Consider the following 25369-nt stretch of genomic DNA (forward strand, 5'->3'; position numbering starts at 1 on the left):
GGCCACCAACCAACGTCCACAAACCAACATCTGATTGTCCACATGTTGTGTGTAGTAAAACCCAGTACCCAGAACTGTCCACCATTTGAATTTCCATTCACATCTACATTTCTATGAAACATGTTCTCCTTCAACTTAAAAAAAAAAATCCCCTAAGCTTTTTTATTTCCTAATAAACCCCTTCCAATTCTAAAATAGAAATTTCAAATTTCTGCCATTCATTCTTTCATCATTTGCTAAACTTGTAATCACCATTGATCAGGTTGTTTGTTTTTTCTTTAATTTGCATAAATAAAAACTATAACATTAACAACTTGTACTGTTCCTTAGCTTCTAAAGTAAATCTATCTCATAGCTTTTATAGTAGATTTATCATCTATGTTAGATACAAAGGCAAAGATAACTATAACTTTAAGTGTAGGATGAGATATTTTATTGGGAAACAAGTACAAAAAACAGATTATCAGAATTTTATTTTGTGGCTTTTCTATAAATATTTGACAAAACTAATTATAGGTAATAATATATGACTTCATGTATGATTTTAAAATGGGATTTTAAAAGCCTTTAAATGCCTATTCAGAATTCATAATTTACAATAATATAGTATATAATAAAAATTATAAGTAGAAAAACACACTTTTCACATAGAAATTTGGAAAGTATGCAAAAATGTTTACCAAAATGTGTTTTTGCCAATGCCGTGAGTAAATCTGTTGCTCCGCTGTCACCTCATTTCACCCATCTGGCCAACCCCTCTGAATAAAAGTAGCAGCTGAGTCATGGCCTTCCTCTAGTTCTGCAAGCTTCTGCCATATCTATTTTAAATAACAACGAGAACCTTCATCTCCACCTCCACTTCACTGTCAGCTCGAAGAGAATAGAATCCTTTTGTCAGAAACCCTCAGCTTCTCCCTATCAAACCCATTCATCCACTGACATGTGCATCTGTCCTCTCCCATGCCCTGTGCCCACCCGTTAGGATGGAGGAGACTTTGCTCCCTGGTTTGGTCCAATCCCTTCACCTGGGCTCTCTGGAAACTTACACTATGGCTGTCATCTCAACTGCATCTTCCCAATCACTTAAAAATACTTCTTCATCAGGTAAAAATTTAAATATCTTTCACGGGTCCCCTACATTCCCTGTCAGCTTCCACTTTGTTGCTCTCCTGTTCTTCACAGACAAACTTCTAACAGGAGTGTTTATACATTATTTTACTTCCCACTTATTTCTTAACCTCTCCAATGTGTCTTCCACGCCCATCACTTACCAATGCCCTGCGACCTCCATATCACAAAATCCAGCAGAGAAACTTGAATTCTCCTCATATTTCAACTCTCAACACTACTTGACACAATCTCCCTGATTCTTAAAACACTCTTTTCCTTTGACTTCAGTAGCAACGTGATCTGCTGGTCTTCTTCCTGTTTCTCTGGTCATCCTAAATTTAACCTCTTTTGCCAGCTCATTATTTGGTACCCAGTTCTCAGATATTTAGCTTCTTTAAGGCTGAGTCTTAAGCTTCTTAGTCTTCTCACTTTACACCATCTCCTTGGGAATATCATTCATTGCTTAATTTGGCACACATTTGTCAATGATTCCCAAAATATATCACCAGCCTGGAACTCCTGACATGAAAGTACACTTGATTTCTTAAAGGCACTTCAAATTCAATATGTTCTGAGTCATTCTGTGATCTCTCCTCATAAAGCCGTTCCTCTTTTGGCAGTACCCCTCTCAATAAAAGGTACTACCATCTATCCAGTTGTGGAAGTCAGAATTCTACACATCATCTTTGCCACATTCTGCCATTTTTTTACATTTTAAATATCTCTCAATCATTTACTTTATCTGCCTCTCCACTATGACTGTCCTATTACCCTACGCCAAGCTACTATTGTCTCTGACCTGAGCTGATGCAAAGGTCTCCAAATTGTTTTTTCTGAGCTGATGCAAAAGTCTCCAAATTGTTTTTTCTATGTCCACTCATGTCACTGACTCTCCACCCCTACGTGCACACCAAGTTATTTTCTTCTCAGAGAACCAGAATATACTTTTGAAAATGTGAAATAGATCATGACTCAACCCTAAACTCTTCATTAGCCATCAACTGCTCCTTGGTAAAGATCAATTATCACAATATGACCTGGAGGATTTGACATGATCGCTCTCCTATCTATTTCTCCAGGCTCTTCTTAAGCCACTTTATTCCACGCATCCTCTCCTCCAGCTAAACATATCTTCTACCAGGTCTTCCAAATCATTGTCATTCCTGCTACTTCTTCATAATAATTATATCTGCTGTCTCCTCTACCTAGAATGCTCTTCCCTTCTCAGTCCTTAATCTTCCTCCAGATATCCCTATCATCTTTGCAAACACAGCTCAAAATTCCTTAGGGAATTCTTCCTTGATGCCCCAGACTAGGTCTTTCATATGAACTCCTAAAGTTTCCTGTATTTCCCTTCAAGACTCATGTATTAGTATGCATTTATGATTTTTAAAATTAATGTTAGTCCCATTCACTAGACCTTAGCTCTAGGAAGTGAGTTCCACACCTGATTTTGTTCATCAAGTTATCACTAATTCCTGGAACACTTACTGATATTCTCAGTAAGTAGTATATTGAATGGCTTGTTAAATGGAGGGATGGATAGACAGAAGTTAACTTGTGATACATGAGAAAGGGATTCCAGGTTCAAATTAATTTAGGATACACTGGGTAAAACAAATGTAATCTGGCTTTTTTTTTTTGCTTTCTTTTATAAAATAATGCACATTAGATCATTTTAAATGGCACTGATGATAGCCAGATATCACACACACAATTTTTTTGTATATTTTTGAGGAACATTTACAGTAATTATTTCTGGGCAGTATATGGTTGGAAATGCTGGTTGATAAGATCTAGATAAGGACAAAATATCAGTATCTTATAAAACATAAACATTTGAAAGATCATTACAGATGCTATCACAGTACACAAAAAAGCTGAGTATTTTCTAGTATATTTAACTCTACTATACAAGTATTATTGTTCATATGTATGGCTATATGAAATATTTTATAAAAATAAAATAAATAATGATTAAATCTATTTCCCACTTAAGAAGAAATTCTCCTACAGTTTGTAAAAGAACTCGAAAAATTTTTTTCCAGATTTTAACTTTCACCTTACAATAACCTGCAAATCATAATCTAATCTGTGTCCATTTCACACTTCCTGAAAAGGAAAACAGGACAACTTTTCTCCTTTGGTATTCTGGTCGATTCCACTCTACATATAACATATAAGAAAGATGTGTTTAAGGGAAATTGAAAACAATGTGTTTTTCTATATTAATAATATATTAATTTAGTATCATCAAAATATATAATTGCCTTTGATTTTTAAGGAGAGCAAAATATAGTAGAATAATTAACATATGGTAAACACCATTGCAAGTTCTAATATCTTGGAAAGAAAGGACCTTAATTACATGACTGTTTTCACAACACTTAATAAATATAATGACAATAAATAATCATTAAATTAAGCAATGACTAAAGTATAAAGTGTTTATATATAATACCCATATTGAATAACATCATGATATAGAATGTCTTACCCTTTAAAATTCTGTCACTTTTCTCAGGTAATTTTAGTGTTGTTGCTGAACCTTCAGGTTTGAATTCCTTGCCATCTTTCATTTCTTTGCCATCTTTCACTTCTTTCCCATCCTTCATGCCTTTTCCTTGTTCTTTTAATTTGGCATCTATGTCTGTTATTTTGCTTTCAGAGCTGGACTCATCTGACAGCTTAAACTCGGGCAATATTTCTCTCAAGAGCTCCCAAACTTTGTCCATATATCCTGGGCTTAGGTGGAAAACAACATTAATTTCCAAATTAAGCGTTTTATTCCACATCAAGAAATTACTGACAGAAAAAAAATCAACTTGTTGTTTCTAAAAACCAATTACAATAGTTACTTCACATGTTAGTTAAAAACACCATTATGTGCTTACTTATTCAACAAGCTTTGATTGAGTGCCTACTCTGTGGTGGGCTTTGCTGATGCAAGGAGACCAAACACAGAGTTCCAGTTAAAGATGGTGATGTAGGAAGATTCCGAACTCACCTCTTCCTATGGACACAACAAATCTACAGCTATATACAGAACAATTTCCTCTGAAAATAATTTTTAAAAAACTAGATGAGGAATTCCTTCATATCTGGCAAATGAGAAAAAAAAAAACATACTGAAGTGGCTAGGAGAGGCTGAGACACAGTCTTGCCATAAACCTCACACAGTGTGGTCACACACTGTTTGGAGGGACCTCACATCCCTAAGCTTTTCCCTGAAGAGTGAAGGGTTTGAACCCCACATAATGGCACCCCAACTTTTAAGACGTGCAGATCAGAGACAAGCTCCCAAAACATCTAGTTTTGAAAGCCAGCAGGGCTTGCATCCACGAGGCCCACAAGGCTATAGCAAACTCAGAAAGAGTTCTTAAAGGGCTCTCACGGACTCACCCATCCCAGGACTCACCCATAGAAGAGCACCCAGTAGGAGACTTTAATATCCCACTGTCACCAATGAATAGATAATCCAGACAGAAAATCAATGAGAAAACACTGGCCTTGGGACTTCCCTGGCAGTCCAGTGGTTAATACTCCATGCTTCTACTGTGGGGGGAGTGAGTTTGATCCCTGGTCAGGGAACTAAGATCCCACATGTAGCGTGACATGGCCAAAAAAAAAAAAAAAAAGTTAAAAAAAAGAAAACATTGGCCTTGAATGACACATTAAATAGGATGGACTTAGACACATATAGAACATTCCACCCAATAGCAACATAATACACATTTTTCTCAAATGTACATGGAACATTCTCCAGGATAGATCATATGTTAAGTCACAAAACAACTCTAAATGAGTTCAAGAAGACTGAAGTCATACCATGCATCTTTTCCAACCACAACTCTATGAAACTAGAAATTAATTACAAGAAGAAAACTGGGAAATTCGCAGCTAGGTGTAGATTAAACTATATGCTACTGACTAACCAATGGGTCAAAGAAGAAATCAAAAAAATGCTTTGCAATAAATAAAAATGGAAGTACAACATAAGAAAAATACAACAGATACAATGACAACAAAACAAATACAACAAAGCAAAGATAGTTCTAAGAAGTAGTTCTGTGAGAGTGAGTAGCAATACATGTTTACATTAAGAAATACAATCTCAAACTACCTAACTTTACACCTAAAAGAAATAGAAAAAAAAGAACAAATGAAGCCTAAAGTTAGTAGAAGGAAGGTAATAACAAATATCAGAGTGGAAATAAATGAGAGAGACTAAAAAGACAATAGAAAAGATCAAAGAAATTAAGAACTGGTTTTTTGAAAAGATAAACAAAATTGACAAACCTTTAGACTCACCAACAAAAAAAGAGAGAATACTCAAAGAAAATCAGAAATGAAACAGACACATTGTAATTAATACCACAAAATACAAAGGATCATAAGAGATTACTATAAACAAATATACAAAACAAATTGGTCAACCTAAAAGAAATGGATAAATTCCTAGAAACGTATGATTTACCAAGACAAAGAAATAGAAAATCTGAACGGACTGATTACTAGTAATCAAAAACCTCCCAACAATGAAAAGTCCAGAATCAGAGAGCTTCACTGGTGAATTCTACCAAACACTTACAGAAGAATTAATACCAAAACTTCTCAAATTCATTCAAAAAATAGAAGACAGGGGAAAACGTCTAAACTCATTTAACGAGGCCAGCATTACCATGATATCAAAATCAGAGAAGGATGTCACAAGAAAAGAGAACTACAGATCAAAATCCCTGATGAATATAGATGCAAAAAATTCACAACAGAATGTTAGCAAACAGAATTCAACAATACATTAAAAGGATCATACACCATGATCAAGTGAGATTTATTCCTGGGGTGCAAGAATGATTCAACATTCAGAAATCAATCAGTGTAATACATCACAGTAAAAAAAGGAAGGATAAAAATCATATGGTCATCTCAACAGATGCAGAAAACCATTTGATAAATTCAACATCCATTTATGATAAAAATGCTCAACAAAATGGGGTTAGAGGGAGCACACCTCAATATAATAAAAGACATATATGACATGCCCACAGCTAACATCATACTTAATGGTGAAAAGCTGAAAGTGTTTCTCTAAGATCAGGAAAAAGATAAGGATGCCCACTCTCACCACTTTTATTCAGCACAGTATTGGAAATCTAGCCAGAGAAATAAGGCAAGAAAAGGTAATAAAAGGCTTTTAAATCAGAAAGGAAGAAGCAAAACAGTCATATTTGCAGATGACATAATATTATATATAGGGGCCTCCCTGGTGGCGCAGTGGTTAAGAGTCCGCCTGCCGATGCAGGGGATACGGGTTCGTGCCCCGGTCTGGGAGGATCCCATATGCCGCGGAGCGGCTGGGCCCGTGAGCCATGGCCACTGGGCCTGCGCATCCGGAGCCTGTGCTCCGCAACGGGAGAGGCCACAACAGTGAGAGGCCCGCATACCGCAAAAAAAAAAAAAAAAAAAAAAAAATATTATATATAGAAAACCCTAAGAAACTCCACCCAAAAGCTGTTAGAATAAACAAATTCAGTATAGTTGTAGGATACAAAATCAATATACAAAAATCTTTTGCATTCTATACACTAATAATGAACTATCTAAAAGAGAAATTAGGAAAACAATCTCATATACAACTGCAGCAAATGACCTAGGAATAAACTTAACCAAGGAGGTGAAAGACCTGTACACTGAAAACTATGATATTAATGAGAGAAATTAAAGAAGACACAAATAAATGAAAGATATACAGGGCTTATGGATTGGAAGAATTAATATTGTTAAAATGTCCATACTACCAAAAGCAATCTACATATTCAATGTAATCCCTATCAAAATTCCAATGATATTTTTCACAGAAGTAGAATAAACAATCCTAAAATTTGTATGGAACCACAAAAGATCCTGATTAGCCAAAGTAATCTTGAGAAAGAATAACAAAGCTGGAGGCATCACACTTCCTAATTTCAAACTGTACTACAAAGCCACAGTAGTCAAAAGAGGATGGTATTGGCATAAAAGCAGACACATAGATCAATGGAATAGAATAGAGAAGCCAGAAATAAACCCATGCATATACGGTCAATTAATTTATGACAAAGGAGCCAAGAATATAATGGAGAAAAGTACATTCTCTTCAATAAATGGTGCTGAGAAAACTGGACAGTCACATGCAAAAGAATAAAACTTGACCATTATGTTATACTATGCACAAAAATTAACTCCAAATGGATTAAAGGCTTAAAAGTGAGACCTGAAACCATAAAACTCCTAGAAGAAAGCATAGATGTTAAGCTCCTTGACATCAGTCTTGGTGATAATTTTTTGAACTTGACACCAAAAGCAAAGACAACAAAAGTAAAAATAAACAGGTGGACTATATCAAACTAAAAAGCTTCTGCAGAAAAAATCCAAAACAAACATACAACAAAATGAAAAGACATCCTACTGAATGGAAGAAAATATTAAATAATTATATATCTAATAAAGGGTTAATATCAAAATATAAAAAGAACTAATTTAACTCAATAAAATGACTATCCAATTAATAAATGGGCAGAGGATCTGAATAGACATATTTCCAAAGAACATATACAGATGGCCAACAGGTACAATGAAACGTGCTAAACATCACTAATCATCAGGTAAATGTAAATCAAAACCACAATGAGTTATCACCTCACACCTGTTGTCATGGTTATCATCAAAAAGACAAGAAATCCGTGTTGGCACGGATGTGGAGAAAAGGGCACTTTCATTCACTGTTGGTGGGAATGTAAATTGGTGCAGCCAGTATGGATTTTCTTCAAAAAATTAAAAATAGAACTATTGTATAATCCTGCAATTCCACTTCTGGGTATTTATCCATAGGAAATGAAAACACTAACTCAGAAAAACAGATGCACTCCCATGTTCATTGCAGTATTATTTACAACAACCAAGACATAGAATCAACGTATGTGTCTATGGATGGATGAATGAATAAAGAAAGTGTGGTATTCATATACACAACGAAATATTGTTCAGACATAAAAAAATGAAGGAAATCTTGCCATTTGCAACAATGTGGATGGACTTCGAGGACAGTATACTAAGTGAAATAAGTCAGAGAGAGAAAGACAAATATTGTATGATCTCACTTATATACAGAATATAAAAACAAACAGCAAAACAAACAAAAATGAACTCACTGGTATGGAGAACAGATTAGTGGTTGCCAGAGGCAAGGGGTGGGATTTGGACAAAATGGTGAAGGTGTTCAAAAGGTACAAATTTCCAGTTATACAATAAATGAATCATGGGGCGGTAATGCACAGCATGGTGACTGTAGTTAACAATACTGTACTGTATATTTGAAAGTTGCTACGAGAGTAGGTCTTAAAAGTTCTCATCACAAGAAAAACAATGATAGCCATGTGTGGTGCTGGGTGTTAACTAGATTTATGTTGACCATTTCTCAATATATACAAATATCGAATTATTATGTTGTACACCTGAAACTAATATATTGTTATATGTCAATTACATCTCAATAAAAATAAATAAACAAGCAAAGAAACAAAGAAACCAAAATAAAAAAAGAGACCAAACACATGGCCCTAGTCTCAAGGCTCACTCAGTCTAGCAGGGGAGAGAGGCATGTCACACACATGACAGGGAAAGAATAAATACGTATTTGAGCATCTGTTAAGTGCCAGGCACTTTCCTATATATTATCATTTAGATAAATGGTCTCTATGTTACTTCTCTGTGGAATTTAACAATATTTTTACTTTCTCTGAACTCTTTCCTGAGGTTTCTACAACATCATTCTTTTCTAGTTTCTATTAGTACAGAAATCACTTGCCGACTCCTTTGAACACTCCCTTTCCTCTGCTCACTGCAGAGCAATTAGGGCTGCTTCCCCAGAGTTCTCCTCAATATGCTCTTGATAGCCTATAGCCTTTCCTCAGTGAGTTAATAAGCACAACCATATTTTAGGTTCACCTGTACTTTTATGTAACCCTCAAATCATTAGCTCCAGCTCAAACCTCTCTCCAGAAGAGAAGAGGTTGTGTACAACCACCTAATAGACATCTATCCAAAAACAAACAACTCGGACTTCTCTGGTGGTGCAGTGGTTAAGAATCTGCCTGCCAATGCAGGGGACGCGGGTTCAAGCCCTGGTGTAGGAAGACCCACATGCCGCGGAGCTACTAAGTCCATGCACCACAATTCCTGAGCCAGCGCTCTAGAGCCTGCGAGCCACAACTACTGAGCCCCCATGCCACAACTACTGAAGCCCATGTGCCTAGAGCCTGTGCTCCACAACAAGAGAAGCCACTGCAATGAGAGGCCTGCGCAGCACAACAAAGACCCAACACAGCCAAAAATAAATAAATAAAATAAATAAATTTATAGAAATCAAAAACAAACAAATCAATCAATCAATCAAAACATCCTGCCACCATCTTCTACTTTTCAGTCAAGTTAGAAAACTGAGAATGACCAACTCTCTCTCCATGAAACTCTCATCAAATAAAAAGTACGTCCCTTAGATCCTACCTCCTCCTACTGCAATTGACAACAATTTCTCCATTCTTTTATTTTTTAAAAAATATCTTTATTGGAGTATAATTGCTTTACAATGTTGTGTTCGTTTCTGCTGTACAACAAAGTGAATCAGCTATACATATACATTTATCCCCATATCCCCTTCCTCTTAAGCCTCCCTCCCACCCTCCCTATCCCACCCCTCTAGGTGATCACAAAGCACAGGGCTAATCTCCCTGTGCTATGGGGCAGCTTCCCACTGGCTATCTATTTTACATTTGATAGTGTATATATGTCAATGCTACTCTCACGTCTCCTTAGCTTCCCCTTCCCCCCATGTCCTCAAGTCCGTTCTCTAGATCTGCATCATTAGTCCTGCCCTGCCACTAGGTTCATCAGTACCATTTTTCTTTAGATTCCATATATATGTGTTGGCATACAGTATTTGTTTTTCTCTTTCTGACTTATTTCACTCTGTATGACAGACTGCAGGTCCATCCACTTTATTACAAATAACTCAATTTCATTCCGTTTTATGGCTGAGTAATATTCCATTGTATATATATGCCACATCTTCTTTATCCATTCATCTGTTGATGGACATTTAGGTTGTTTCCAATCCTGACTATTGTAAATAGTGCTGCAATGAATATTGTGGTACAAGTATCTTTTTGAATTATGGTTTTCTCAGAGTATATGCCCAGTAGTAGGATTGCTGGGTCATATGATAGTTCTATTTTTAGTTTTTTAAGGAACCTCCATACTGTTTTCCATAGTGGCTGTATCAATTTACATTCCCACCAACAGTGCAAGAGGGTTGCCTTTTCTACACACCCTCTCCAGCATTTATTGTTTGTAGATTTTTTGATGATGGCCATTCTGCCTGGTGTGAGGTGATACCTCATTGTGGTTTTGATTTGCATTTCTCTAACGTTTAGTGATGTTGAGCATCTTTTCATGTGTTTGTTGGCAATCTGTATGTCTACTTTGAAGACATGTCCATTTAGGTCTTCCACACATTTTTGGATTTGTTTTTTTTTTGATATTGAGCTGCATGAACTGCTTGTATATTTTGGAGAAAAGACCCCGAATAGCCAAAGCAATCTTGAGAAAGAAAAATGCAGCTGGAGGAATCAGGCTCCCTGACATCAGACAGTATGGTACTGGCACAAAAACAGAAATACAGATCAATGGAACAGTATAGAAAACCCAGAGATAAACCCACGCACATATGGTCACCTTATCTTTGACAAAGGAGGCAAGAATATACAATGGAGAAAAGACATCCTCTTCAATAAGTGGTGCTGGGAAAACTGGACAGCTACATGTAAAAGAATGAAATTAGAACCCTTCCTAACACCATACACAAAAGTAAGCTCAAAATGGATTAAAGATCTAAATATAAGGCCAGACACTGCAAAACTCTTTGAGGAAAACATAGGCAGAACACTCTATGACATAATTCACAGCAAGATCCTTTTTGACCTACCTCCTAGAGTAATGGAAATAAAAACAAAAATAAGCAAATGGGACCTAATGAAACTTCAAAGCTTTTGCACAGCAAAGGAAACCATAAACAAGAGAAAAAGATAATCCTCAGAATGGGAGAAAATATTTGCAAACAAAGCAACTGACAAAGGATTAATCTCCTTCCTCCATTCCTATCACCACTTTCTCTGTAGAAGCCCTTAGCAAAGACTTCTGCAATACTGCACAAACCAGTTCCCCTGTTCCAGTCCTGACATCTGAACCATCCTCCAAAATCACAAGTCTGATAAGATAAGATCATCCTCCTGTCTAAAATCCCTCAGTGACATTCTGTTGTGAAGATTTCTTAACTTTCTCTATTTGGTTCCTGCATACTCCACCCCATACCCACCCATCCTCCAGAACCCAGCACATAATCTAGTCCTGCAGAACAAGATGCCTTTCTGGGACTACACCCTGCTCCCTTGTAGTTTCAGGCTATTCTTTCTTCTCTGAGTTGGCTTCCCTACCTCAATAAGCTGCACTAATTTCAACTAATCATTTGAGGTCAGTTTAAGCATTACTTTCTAGGGAAATTAAGCTATACATTCCTGTCCTGGATTCCCAAAGAATCTTTTACAAACTTCTAGTTTAGCCTTTTAAAATATTTTTGAAATTACTCTATCAACAAACATTTATTGAGAACATACTGTGTAATGGCCATTCAGTGTCATTTCTCTAAGCACAGAAGTCTCAACATTGAGAAAGACAAAAAGGGTCCCTATTCTCATGCATCTTACCATCCCAGTGGATGGATACAACTGAGGGGGGGGGGAGAGAGAGATTGAGAGAGAGAGGGAGAGAGAGAAGATAACAGGCAGCTCTAACTTTCATGATGAAAACAAAATAATAAACAATGGGATATGGAATCATTCGGGAAAGATAATTTAGATGGGATAGTTGAGAAGGCCTATCCGAGGAGCTGATATTTAAGCTTGGTGATATCTAAATGTTATGACATATCCAACCAAGTAAATATCTGATGGAAGATCATTCCAGGCATAAATAAAGAACAGTTCATGTAAAGACCCTAAGGACAATGAGTTTAGCACATTTGAGAAACAGAATGAAGACGTGGGTGGCCAGCTAGTGGTTGCCAAGACAGTTTTCATTTTTGCATTTAATCCCATAACAGTTCTGCAACATAGGTAGTACAATCCTAATTGAACTTTAAGAGGTTGTAAATTTTATGCAGTCACAAATGGTAGACTACCAAATGATGGAATCAGGGTTAAAATAGATCTTTCTGAATCCAAAACGCCTGTGTTTTTTCCCACCTACAATGTAAAAAACGTTATGCTGTGAAAAAGAAATATTCATACACCAAAGGATGAGACTATAAAACATCTTGGACAGTTAGGCTTAAATATGGGGTGGTGGAGTGTTCTATTCACAAATGAACTACACCAAGATTAGATAAATTTGTGGAGAAAAGCATCATCTCTTCATTTGAAATTGTCAGACTTCTTTTTTTTTTTTTTTTTTTTTTTTTTTTTTTTGCGGTATGCGGGCCTCTCACTGTTGTGGCCTCCCCCGTTGCGGAGCACAGGCTCCGGACGCGCAGGCTCCGGACGCGCAGGCTCAGCGGCCATGGCTCACGGGCCCAGCCACTCCGCGGCATATGGTATCCTCCCAGACCGGGGCACGAACCCGTATCCCCTGCATCGGCAGGCGGACTCTCAACCACTTGCGCCACCAGGGAGGCCCTAAATTGTCAGACTTCTAATAGCCACTCTGTGTTTCTAGTATAATACAGAGAGTTAGAAGGTGTTTTTTTTTTCCAAATGATAAAACAGTGCTAACTGTAGGAAAACATAAGAGGCAGGTCAACAGTTGCAAATAGAGCAATGTCTCCCTTTGGTACTTCTATGGGAGAGGGAAGGGAAAGGCTGTCTGTTGAAGATGTCACAAAACACTTTTCACCCTAATTTATTATCATATGGAAAAAGTCCGTAGTGAACACAGGTATGAAACTTGAATACTCTAATTCTCCTGGACCTCTGTAAAACCATGACCATGACTGGCAAAGCCCCTCAGGGCCTGTCTCTGCACAATCGAATCCTTTGTAGGAAGAGAAACATCCCACTTCTGAACATACCATGGCTTTGACCATGTTGTTCTCCTGCTTTCCCTGTTCCTTTCCTTCCGTCCCCTCAAATCAAAGCCAGTCAATGGTAAAGGCTCAGATCAAGTCAGAACTTTCTCCATGAAGCTGTACCTGACCTCCACCTGCATCCTTGGCAGATGGTGATTTCAAATTAAACATTTCTTGACAATCTTTATTATACTGTTCCATGACATTCTTTTCATTTAAAAGTATACACTTATATACACATGAATTAACATTGTGATTTTATAGTGTAATTGTAATTTTAAATTATATGCATAGTGTGGCAGAATGTTCATAACAAAAAATCCTACAAATCATGACATAAATCAAAGAGAGTATATATCTTTTACTTTCTGGGTACATTTAGAAGTAAAATGATAAACTTGAACATCTGAGTCAGTCTCATTTTTTTAGACTTTTCTCTGTTTCCAAAGGTTGATTATTAACTACCATACATAGATCTATATAATATTAAATAATATAGTGATACTCATTAGAGGGAAAGAAACTTGCACTAATTATGTCTCTACCATACATCAGTTACTTTTTCTGACACTCTTACCTACTCAATCCTGAGAACAACCCTATAAGACAGGTCGTTTTTACCTGCATTTTACATATGAAAAACTAGGGCCCAAAAAAGTTATATTACTTGCAAAATTCACATAGCTTGAAATTGGAATTATAAGAATGTAAGTTTAGCTATATAGTTCTGACACCAAAGCTCAAGCTTTTTCCCCTTATGTCATTTTCATAGACATTTTATAAGCAACCATAAATTGATGCAAATTGAGCATCTAAAATCCTTCAAATTTTTAATTTAATTTAATTATTAAACTGGTCTTGGGACTTCTATGGTGGTCCAGTGGTTAAGACTTCACCTTCTAATGCAGGGGGTGCGGGATTGGGGAGCTAAGCTCCCACATGCCTCGTGGCCAAAAAACCAAAACAGAAAACAGAAGCAATATTGTAACAAATTCACTAAAGACTTTAAAAATAGTCTATATATTTTAAAAAGTCTTTAAAACAAAAGAAATAAACTGGTCTTATAATCAGGAAAGTATATGAATAGTGTTTTCAGTTTTCATGTATGATTTCACTGTATGATTCTAGCAAGAGACAATTCCCAATTTTTAATTTACTAATTTTCTAGTCACAAATTATTTTGATCTCCTGTTTCTTTACCACCCTCTGATAGACTTCTAATGTTTTCATGTCTCTGGTGTATTTATTGCAGGGAAAATTAAGGCAAAATTTTAAGCATTCCATCAACACTGAAGATAAAATTTTAGAAAAGTCCATACTTATAAACCCCAGCCTCTCTTTATTTCTCTCCACTAACACTGACCATATCATGTCAATAAATATCCTCTTCTCTTAGATATCAGAAAAGGATTTTCCATGAGACGATCTAAAACGGTGCTATCTGGACCTTTCCCAAAGGTAAAAAGCAATATTAGCTCTTTTTCGGGAAAGTGGTCCTTAGAGGAGTTTGTCTACCCTCCCATTTTTTCCCCTGCAGATATATTTTCTTTGAACCAAACAATGGCTGGTTTATCCTGCTGAAAGGATGCTTTAGGTGGTAGAATCCAAGTTACTAGGACCTGTCTTCAGTCTCCTTTAACCTGGACACTGGGAATGGTAGCTTTCTAACACCAAAGATCAGAGATGATCCAAATTGATAGCTGTATTGTGGATTTGATCTTATTATAAAAATCAGCATCTGGATTGATGGCATGTTCAGAACTATTGATATAATTATTTTCTATGCACCTTAACCTGATTAATTTCCAGTATCAGTGGTAATATGATCAAATTATGTGACTATAACCTTTATGCATGAAACAAAAAATACTTGTGAAATTTTAAGCAAGCATTACATTAAATGCTCTCTCTTTGAACATAGACAAACAATCTCTATATATCTAGAATCATATGAGAGAAAGACTGTGGGCTTTGGACCCAGAAAGATTTATATTCAAATATTACCTCCAGGTACAATGTACACAGCTTTAGGGAATTCAACCACTCTGAGCTTCAGTTTTCTCATTTCTAATGACATATAACACCTAGCTGATAGGGTCATATGGATAATTAAATAAGATAATCTTTTCAGGACTGTGGGTGTTAATTAGAATAATATATTAAAGTGCTTAAGGCCTAATAGGCATTTTAATATTATTCACTCCCTAGTATGGGTAGCTAATTAAAAGTCGCTTGTACTTTTCTGTATTGAATAAGTGTATAAGTAGAAAGGGACACCTGTAAATATTTTATAATAAATAATTAACATTGTTTTAATATTTGTAATTCAGATATTTAAGGATTAAATTTACTATATATAAGGAAACAGAATTTATCCTGGTAATCTCAAGGAATTTTTTATAATACTATAACATGTTATTCTCCAAACATTTTGTAAAATGTGACAATTTTTAAAATTTTCTTAAAGACTAAGAATATTTTAGTTAAAGAAACCTTACTGAGGAAGAGATAAAAAAATATATGAGTTACTTAATGGTCAAACATACTGGAGAGAAATGACTTCTGGTAACCATCCTGTGAGTGCGTGAATCACTGTGAACTCTCCCAGTTCTCTCCTCTCTGCTACATGGATGCTAAAAAAGAAAATGCACAATAGTATGGTCAATAACATTTGAAAACAGAGAGAGGTCTATAAAAAACAGGAATCTCTAATAAGCAGTGATATAATAATAAATGTAGGGGTCCTACTGGTTGTACATTAGAGCACAAGAATACACTTTTTCAACAGTCAGATGACTTGTTTTGATAAGGCACTTAAATAGATCCAATGATAAAATTTAATATCTATTACAAAACATGCTTACAAGCTTTATTTTATAAATGTATTTTATTTTATTTATGTCTGCGTTGGGTCTTCGTTGCTGTGTGCGGGCTTTCTTTAGTTGTGGCGAGTGGGGGCTACTCTTCGATGTGGTGCTCGGGCTTCTCAATGCGGTGGCTTCTTTTGTTGCAGAGCTCAGGCTCTAGGTGCGCGGGCTTCAGTAGTTGTGGCTCACTGGTTCTGGAGTGCAGGCTCAGTAGCTGTGGCGCACGGGCTTAATTGCTCCGAGGCATGTGGGATCTTCCCAGACCAGGGCTCGAACCCATGTTCCCTGCATTGGCAGACGGATTCTTAACCTCTGTGCCTCCAGGGAAGCCCACAAGCTTTATTTTAAAATGTCATACATATAAAGCATTAACGTCATATACATAAACATATCCATACATATTATATATCGGGAAATATATATAGATGATATATAATCTATTCTATATATTCAATATATTATCATGGTCTTTTAAAAATAGGGCAGTGTCCTTCATCTTTCTAGTTTCGGTAATTATTCTAAGATTCCTATGAGGCTGTGTATTAAGTCAGTCTCACACATTGGCAGGACAAGATGAGCATCAGACATCTTTAATAAAATCCTTAGATAATTTCAGAGAACCAGAAACATCCATTCTATCCCGTACAAAAGAGTGGATCTGCCACCATAGCATAAAGTCAAATGAGGCTGTGATTGATCAAATATTGCTCTTCTCATTTTAATCCTTTTGTTAATTTTTTTTTCTGAAGTGATTAGTCTATTTTCATTAGCACACACAAATGCCATATCTATGTTTTGCTCAGGAATCAGAGCTTCAGTCCACCTTATGCCAACGGTGATGACTGATGGTATTGACCGGCATACATGTCTTTTTCTTCAGAAAGAAATCTTACTATCTTAGTCACATGCTCCATCATTTAAAAAATCTTTTTCTTCAGAAAGAAATCTTACTATCTTAGTCACATGCTCCATCATTTAAAAATTTACATTGGCTTCTTGTTTACAGATTATAAATTGTGATATGTCTACATATCTCAAAGATAACTAATATCTAGTGGGATAATTCACAGTCTGAACTCCTCTTTGAATAATCATATTAATATTCAGGATGTGACTGTGCAAACCCCATAAAAGTAATTCTTTTTCCTTGTGTATTTCATAGTGGTATTTAAATAACTACTAAATATTAATTTTTAATGTAGAAAGCTAAAACTCACATAAAATATTTACTATCTACTATAAAATCTGAGAAAAACTTTTGGACGAATATAAATTGGACCATGTAGTGATTTCCACTGGTAAGCTTAAGAAATGTCTTATATTAAGTCTGGTCCTTTACTTTCAAGTTGTATTTGTTTATTTTTCAAAAATAACAATAATTCTATTACTCAAGTTGCTACAAAACTCTACTGAACTGTCGCTTTAAGAAAGATAAAATGCTACTCCAATTATCCAGGTCACACATTTACTGCTTCACTGGCCTTGCGGCTCTAATTCTCAGAACTTCAAGTTAGGTCTGAGAATTAGGAACATTATTTTCTTTCAAAAATAAACAAACATAGTTGTCACCATTTTGAATACCTGGTAGTATTCAGCTACCTAAAATGATCTGAGCTGAGCTTTTAAAAATGATTGAAATTAAGGGTTGCAAGCTGGGTAAAAGAAATTTCCAATAGAAAATTGAGGGTTGGTAAGAGAAAAGAGAGATGAAAAGGATGGCAGTAGGAGGGGTTGTTTTCATTGTGTGGCTTTGGGAGAAGAAAAAGAAGCTGAGATAAATGAAAATCCGCAAAAAATCAGACCAGGCTACTGACTGACAGTGCTATGTGTAATAATAGAAGGGGAGGGGGCTGAGCTTTGAGCAAATGGCTGGAGTGGCCTCTTAAAGGAGCGGCTGTGACACACTGCAGGAGGGGGAAGGGTGGCAAATTCAAGCTGGTGCACTGTGTGTGAGAATTCTCCCACTGAGCAGAGACACACAGTTGCCATGCATTTGCAAGTCAGGCATCAAAGCTTTTTTGCACCATTCAGGCCAGAACAGAAGGACCACAGGTCTCTGCAAGTGGAAGCTAAGAGAATAAACATAGCAGACATGTCCCATACATGTTGGTTCACAAGTCATGCAGGAATATAAGACACAAGCAGATTTCACAAGAATATTGAAAGAAACATGAGTAGTTTTCATCCTGAATGAATAAAAAGGAACAATGTTACCAAAAGTATGAGGAGCATGATGACATCCTTCAGAAGAGTTCAGGGCTTCAAGATTAGTAAATGATTGTTGCATATACAGAGCCTAAAACTTTAACTGGATTCCAGTATACATTATTCAGTATTTACATGAACCAATATTTTCCCCTACAAAACAACTTCTTTCTCTCATTAAGCTGAAGATTAATTTTCCATGACTGACTTCCCATTCAATATAAGGAAACAGTGGATGTAGAATAAGTTTTTAGTATCTTTCTTGGAGGAATTTTGTCTTATTGTGGGCTAATGCAATATTTCAAATCAGTGGCTTTGGCATATTTATTTTTATATTAGAAAGTTTACATTGTTTGGAGAAAAGGCTTCTTAAAATTGAGTTTTTGAAAAATAAAGCTATGCAATACAGATGTATAGTTGTCGTTGCTGTTGTTTGCCTTTTTGTTTTTATACAAGTGGGTGATAATATTTTATTCTACTTACTCCACATTTGCCAGCTTAATGATAGCTTTAGACAAAAGCATTGGCCAAAGTTCAAATTCACAGGTTGTAGCTGGAAGCAATAGATTGTTTTCTTCATCAAAAGGCAGAAAGTCATCAATAGTTATCTTTCTCCAGCAACCCTAAAGATGAGAAGAAAGGAATATATTATCAGTGATTAACACTATTTTTTCTCATACATTATTGTACAGTGCTGACATTATTATTTACTGTTTTATAATTTTATTTTAGCGTCTTACATCTAATGACTGACATACTGGCATTCAATACTACTCTGTCTGAGCATTTTAGCTTATTATTTCATTAAATGTAATTAGAGCATGCCTATATCTATATCAATAGTATGATTATTTATGAGGTCTTTTAGCATATTCTAGGGTGCCCCATCCTACATAATGCAGTAAGATGAAGTGTTTCAAATAGCAAAACCAAAATACCACACAATCATGGAAAGTTTGGACATGATTAAATAACTTAATACAGTCATAATGCAAATTCTGCAAATGTAACTTTAGTAATTATTTTTTATCCTTATATCCTCAGTGATCTTATACTTCCAATTACCATATTACTCCTACTCCTGTTTAAAGATCTATTTTTTAACATAAAGCTAATTAATAATTTATTTAATAAAATAATTATATACTTACCTGTATACATATTATTTCATTATTAAAAGCTTGAGGTAAATGATAAAATTAATGATTGTGAACTCAAATATTTTTTTAAACTTTAGTTTTACATGTGAAATTTTAGTTTGAATTCATTTCTTCCCCCAAGAAATATTTCAGCAGTGATGCAAGCATTGTGAACCCAAAGATCTGTAACATATTGCTTATATCTATACCATTGAATTGCTTACAGACTAGTGAGGGAAGGCATATAGGCAAATATAAAATGTAATACTTTTAAAATGCTCTAGGACCAGAAAGGAGAGTGTGACTAGTTTTGCTTGGGGGATGTCCTCACAAGAAGGTGACATTTGAACTCAAGATTCAAGGAACAGTATAATTTTCCCACGTAGATAGGAACAATAGGGTGAAAAATGCTTTATTTTTATGACACCTGTAACTGAACTCATACTGCCTTATTTAGTGGTTATATGACTTTTTCTTTATTTCCTTATGGATGATGTAGGGCAAAACAGGTTTAAAGTCACAGGTGTTTAGCTACTCTATCTTCTAATTTTAAGTGAAAGGACCCAAAAGAATACACAGTGAAATAAGCCAGATACAAAAAGACAAATATTGTATGATTCCTCTTACATGAAGTACCAGGAAAAATCTAATTTATAGAGACAAAAAGTATAACAGAGGCCACCAGGGCCTGGAGGAGAGGGTAATGAGAAAATATTGTTTAATGGATGCAGAATTTCTATTTGGGATGAAGAAAATGTGAAAATAAATAGTGGTGATGATTGCACAGCATTGTAAAAATACATACTGTCTCTAAATTGTACATTTATAATGCTTAAAATGCTAAATGTTGTGTATATTTTACAACAGTAAAAAATAGCAATAGTAGTTCCCTTCTTACACTTTGATTTTCAGAAAAAAAATTTCACAGGGGCTATCTGGATTCCCACAAAGGAAAGGTTTTAAGTAGCCATAAGAACTTTGTTATACCAGTTTAACAAGTATCATCTGTTTCCAGCTGATCAGTGATTACATATTTCAATACAGAATGCTTTGATTGCTAAACACTGTTGAACTGTATACTTTACATGGGTGAATTGTATGGTACATGGATTGTATCTCAATAAAGCTGTTACATAAAAATACACAAGGATGAATGTTCAACATTACATATCTAAAACATAATTTGACTAAGGTTATAATAATTTTCACTGATATGAATACATTGGTTAGTTGCCTCCTTTAAGTTTATGGGTAAATGAAATGTTATGTATATATAAACACAAATAATTTTTGAAACCTCATCATAGGGCATTGAATTATTATTGCATTTGGTAATTTGTTGTCACTGCATGTAAATGATGTATATTGGACATTTTTACTGAGTTTACTGTGTTAGTGCCACATAATTTTAAAAGACCATCAAAATGTTTAATTATAGAATGCTTGTAAAGAAAGATACCTTTTTGTTAAGATAAACATAGATTAATAAAAGGTACTTTAGAATACAGTCATGTTCAAATTTTATTATTTCCCATACTTCAATTCCAGGTCACAATAACTAATGGCTACATATATTTATACCCTCTTCCTCCTATGACCACCCTGAAAGGAAAATAAAAAATTTGTTTTATAAATAATAGTTCAAATCACAATCACAAAAGATCAAGAAAAGAGTAATCAGTGGACAGAGATTTCAGCAAAAACCTGAATGGTCATAATTATATGAATGGTATGGAATTCTGACTTTGCTTCCCTACTTCTACTGCAGTAATAGGTGGTACCTTCCCACTCGGGATAGAGCTCTGACTTCTTCACTTGCTCTGAAGCAAACAAAGCAGTTTCTCTCCCCAGAAGAGTCAGTGGGAAGAACTGACTTCCATGCTCCTCCTGCAGTAAAGAGGAGGTGCCTGGCCTGGTTGAACCTATTGGGGGAACTCTTATTTCCACACCTTACCCATGCAGTAATGAAGCACACTTCCCCCTCAGGTGGTGATAAGGAGATTGTGGGATGGAGTCTTATCCTCTGGGTAACAGAATAGCACTATACAGGTGTTACAAACTAAATTGAGATTTGAAACAAAGCCCACAAAAGTGATCCAGGGTGTGCATTCCAAATCTAAACAGGCTGACTACTTGCTAAAATAGAAATTTTAATTAGAAACCACAGTCATAAGACATAACACAAATAATGTCCAGGAAACTGTCCAAAATTTCTCATCATACCAAAACTCAGGAACATCTCAATTTCAATGAGAAATTACAATCTACAGACCACAAAATCAAGATAATAGAGAGGTTGTAATTTTTAGGTAGGAACTGTAAATATGCTATTATAAAAATGCTCCAACAAGTAATTATGAACACTCTTGAAACAAATGAAAAATAGAAAATCTCAGCAAAGAAATAGAAAATATGAAAGAGGAAAAAATAGTAATTTTGAATATAAAATTAAACAATAAACAAACAAACCCCTTAATAGCAGAATGCAAATGACAGAAATTAGTGAACTGCAAGTTATATCAATAGAAATTATGAGGACTTCCGGATAAGATGGCGGAAGAGTAAGACGCGGAGATCACCTTCCTCCCCACAGATACACCAGAAATACAGCTACACGTGGAACAACTCCTACAGAACACCTACTGAACGCTGGCAGAAGACCCCAGACCTCCCAAAAGGCAAGAAACTCCCCACATACCTGGGTAGGGCAAAGCGGAGAGATTCCCACACAGAGGAGCGGTGCCGAGCGGCACTCACCAGCCCGAGAGGCTTGTCTGCTCCCCCGCCAGGGCGGGCGGCGCTGGAGCTGAGGCTCGGGCTTCGGTCAGAGCGCAGGGAGAGGACTGGGGCTGGCGGCGAGAACTCAGCCTGAAGGGGGCTAATGTGCCACAGCTAGCCGGGAGGGAGTCCGGGAAAACTCTGGAGCTGCCGAAGAGGCAGGAGACTTTTTCTTCCCTCTTGGTTTCCTGGTGCGCGAGGAGAGGGGATTAAGAGCGCCGCGTAAAGGAGCTCCAGAGACGGGCGCGAGTCGCGGCTGAAAGCGCGGAGCCCAGAGACGGGCGTGGGACACTGGGGCTGCTGCTGCCGCCGCCAAGAAGCCTGTGTGCGAGCGCAGGTCACTGTCCACACCGCCCTTCCGGGAGCCTGTGCAGCCTGCCACTGCCGGGGTCCCGGGATCCAGGGGCGGCTTCCCTGGGAGAACGCACGGCGCGCCTCGGGCTGGTGCAACGTCACGCCGACCTCTGCCGCTGCAGGCTCGCCCCGCACTCCGTGCCACTCCCTCCCGCCCGGCCTGAGTGAGCCAGAGTCCCCGAAGAGGCTGCTCCTTTAACCCTGTCCTGTCTGAGCGAAGAACAGACGCCCTCCGGCGACCTACACGCAGAGGCGGGGCCAAATCCAAAGCTGAGACCCAGGAGCTGTGAGAACAAAGAAGAGAAAGGGAAACCTCTCCCAGCAGCCTCAGAAGCAGCGGATTAAAGCTCCACAATCAACTCCATGTACCCTGCATCTGTGGAATACATGAATAGACAACAAATCATCCCAAATTGAGTAGCCAGGAGTCAGTGCTGTGCCTCTGAGGTGGGAGAGCCAACTTCAGGACACTGGTCCACAAGAGACCTCCCAGCTCCACATAATATCAAACGGCGAAAATCTTCCAGAGATCTCCATCTCAACACCAGCACCCAGCTTCACTCAACGACCAGCAAGCTACAGTGCTGGACACCCTATGCCAAACAACTAGCAAGACAGGAACACAACGCCACCCATTAGCAGAGAGGTTGCCTCAATTCATAAAAAGTCCGCAAACACCCCAAAACACACCACCAGGCGTGGACCTGCCCACCAGAAAGACAAGATCCAGCCTCATCCACCAGAACACAGGCAGTAGTCCCCTCCACCAAGAAGCCTACACAACCCACTAAAACAACCTTAGCCACTGGGGACAGACACCAAAAACAACGGGAACTACGAACCTGCAGCCTGCAAAAAGGAGACCCCAAACACAGTAACATAAGCAAAATGAGAAGACAGAAAAACACACAGCAGGAGAAGGAGCAAGATAAAAACCCACCAGACCTAACAAATGAAGAGGTAATAGGCAGTCTATCTGAAAAAGAATTCAGAATAATGATGGTAAAGATGATCCAAAATCTTGGAAATAGAATAGACAAAATGCAAGAAACAGTTAACAAGGACCTAGAAGAACTAAAGACGAATCAAGCATCGATTAAAAACACAATAAATGAAATAAAAAATACTCTAGATGGGATCAATAGCAGAATAACTGAGGCAGAAGAACGGATAAGTGAGGGGGAAGATAAAATAGTGGAAATAACTGCTGCAGAGCAAAATAAAGAAAAAAGAATGAAAAGAACAGAGGACAGTCTCAGAGACCTCTGGGACAACATTAAACGCACCAACATTCGAATTATAGGGGTTCCAGAAGAAGAAGAGAAAAAGAAAGGGACTGAGAAAATATTTGAAGAGATTATAGTTGAAAACTTCCCTAATATGGGAAAGGAAATAGTTAATCAAGTCCAGGAGGCACAGAGAGTCCCATACAGAATAAATCCAAGGAGAAATACACCAAGACACATACTAATCAAACTGTCAAAAATTAAACACAAAGAAATCATATTAAAAGCAGCAAGGCAAAAACAACAAATAACACACAAGGGAATCCCCATCAGGATAACAGCTGATCTCTCAGCAGAAACTCTACAAGCCAGAAGGGAGTGGCAGGACATACTTAAAGTGATGAAGGAGAAAAACCTGCAACCAAGATTACTCTACCCAGCAAAGATCTCATTCAGATTTGATGGAGAAATTAAAACGTTTACAGACAAGCAAAAGCTGAGAGAGTTCAGCACCACCAAACCAGCTTTACAACAAATGCTAAAGGAACTTCTCTAGGCAAGAAACACAACAGAAGGAAAAGAACTACAATAACGAACCCAAAACAATTAAGAAAATGGGAATAGGAACATACATATCAATAATTACCTTAAATGTAAATGGACTAAATGCTCCCACCAAAAGACACAGACTGGCTGAATGGATACAAAAACAAGACCCATATATATGCTGTCTACAAGAGACCCACTTCAGACCTAGAGACACATACAGACTGAAAGTAAGGGGATGGAAAAAGATATTCCATGCAAATGGAAACCAAAAGAAAGCTGGAGTAGCAATTCTCATATCAGACAAAATAGACTTTAAAATAAAGACTACTAGAAGAGACAAAGAAGGACACTACATAATGATCAAGGGATCAATCCAGGAAGAAGATATAACAATTGTAAATATTTATGCACCAAACATAGGAGCACCTCAGTACATAAGGGAAATATTAACAGCCATAAAAGGAGAAATCGACAGTAACACAATCATAGTAGGGGACTTTAACACCCCACTTTCACCAATGGACAGGCCATCCAAAATGAAAATAAATAAGGAAACACATGCTTTAAATGATACATTAAACAAGATGGACTTAATTGATATTTATAGGACATTCCATCCAAAAACAACAGAATACACATTTTTCTCAAGTGCTCATGGAACATTCTCCAGGATAGATCATATCTTGGGTCACAAATCAAGCCTTGGTAAATTTAAGAAAATTGAAATTGTATCAAGTATCTTTTCCGACCACAATGCTATGAGACTAGATATCAATTACAGGAAAAGAGATGTAAAACATACAAACACATGGAGGCTAAACAATACACTACTTAATAACGAAGTGATCACTGAAGAAATCAAAGAGGAAATTAAAAAATACCTAGAAACAAATGACAATGGAGACACGACGACCCAAAACCTATGGGATGCAGCAAAAGCAGTTCTAAGAGGGAAGTTTATGGCAATACAATCCCACCTTAAGA

The sequence above is a fragment of the Mesoplodon densirostris genome, chromosome 12, assembly GCF_025265405.1.
Source record: "Mesoplodon densirostris isolate mMesDen1 chromosome 12, mMesDen1 primary haplotype, whole genome shotgun sequence".
In the NCBI taxonomy this organism is placed as follows: Eukaryota; Metazoa; Chordata; class Mammalia; order Artiodactyla; family Ziphiidae; genus Mesoplodon; species Mesoplodon densirostris.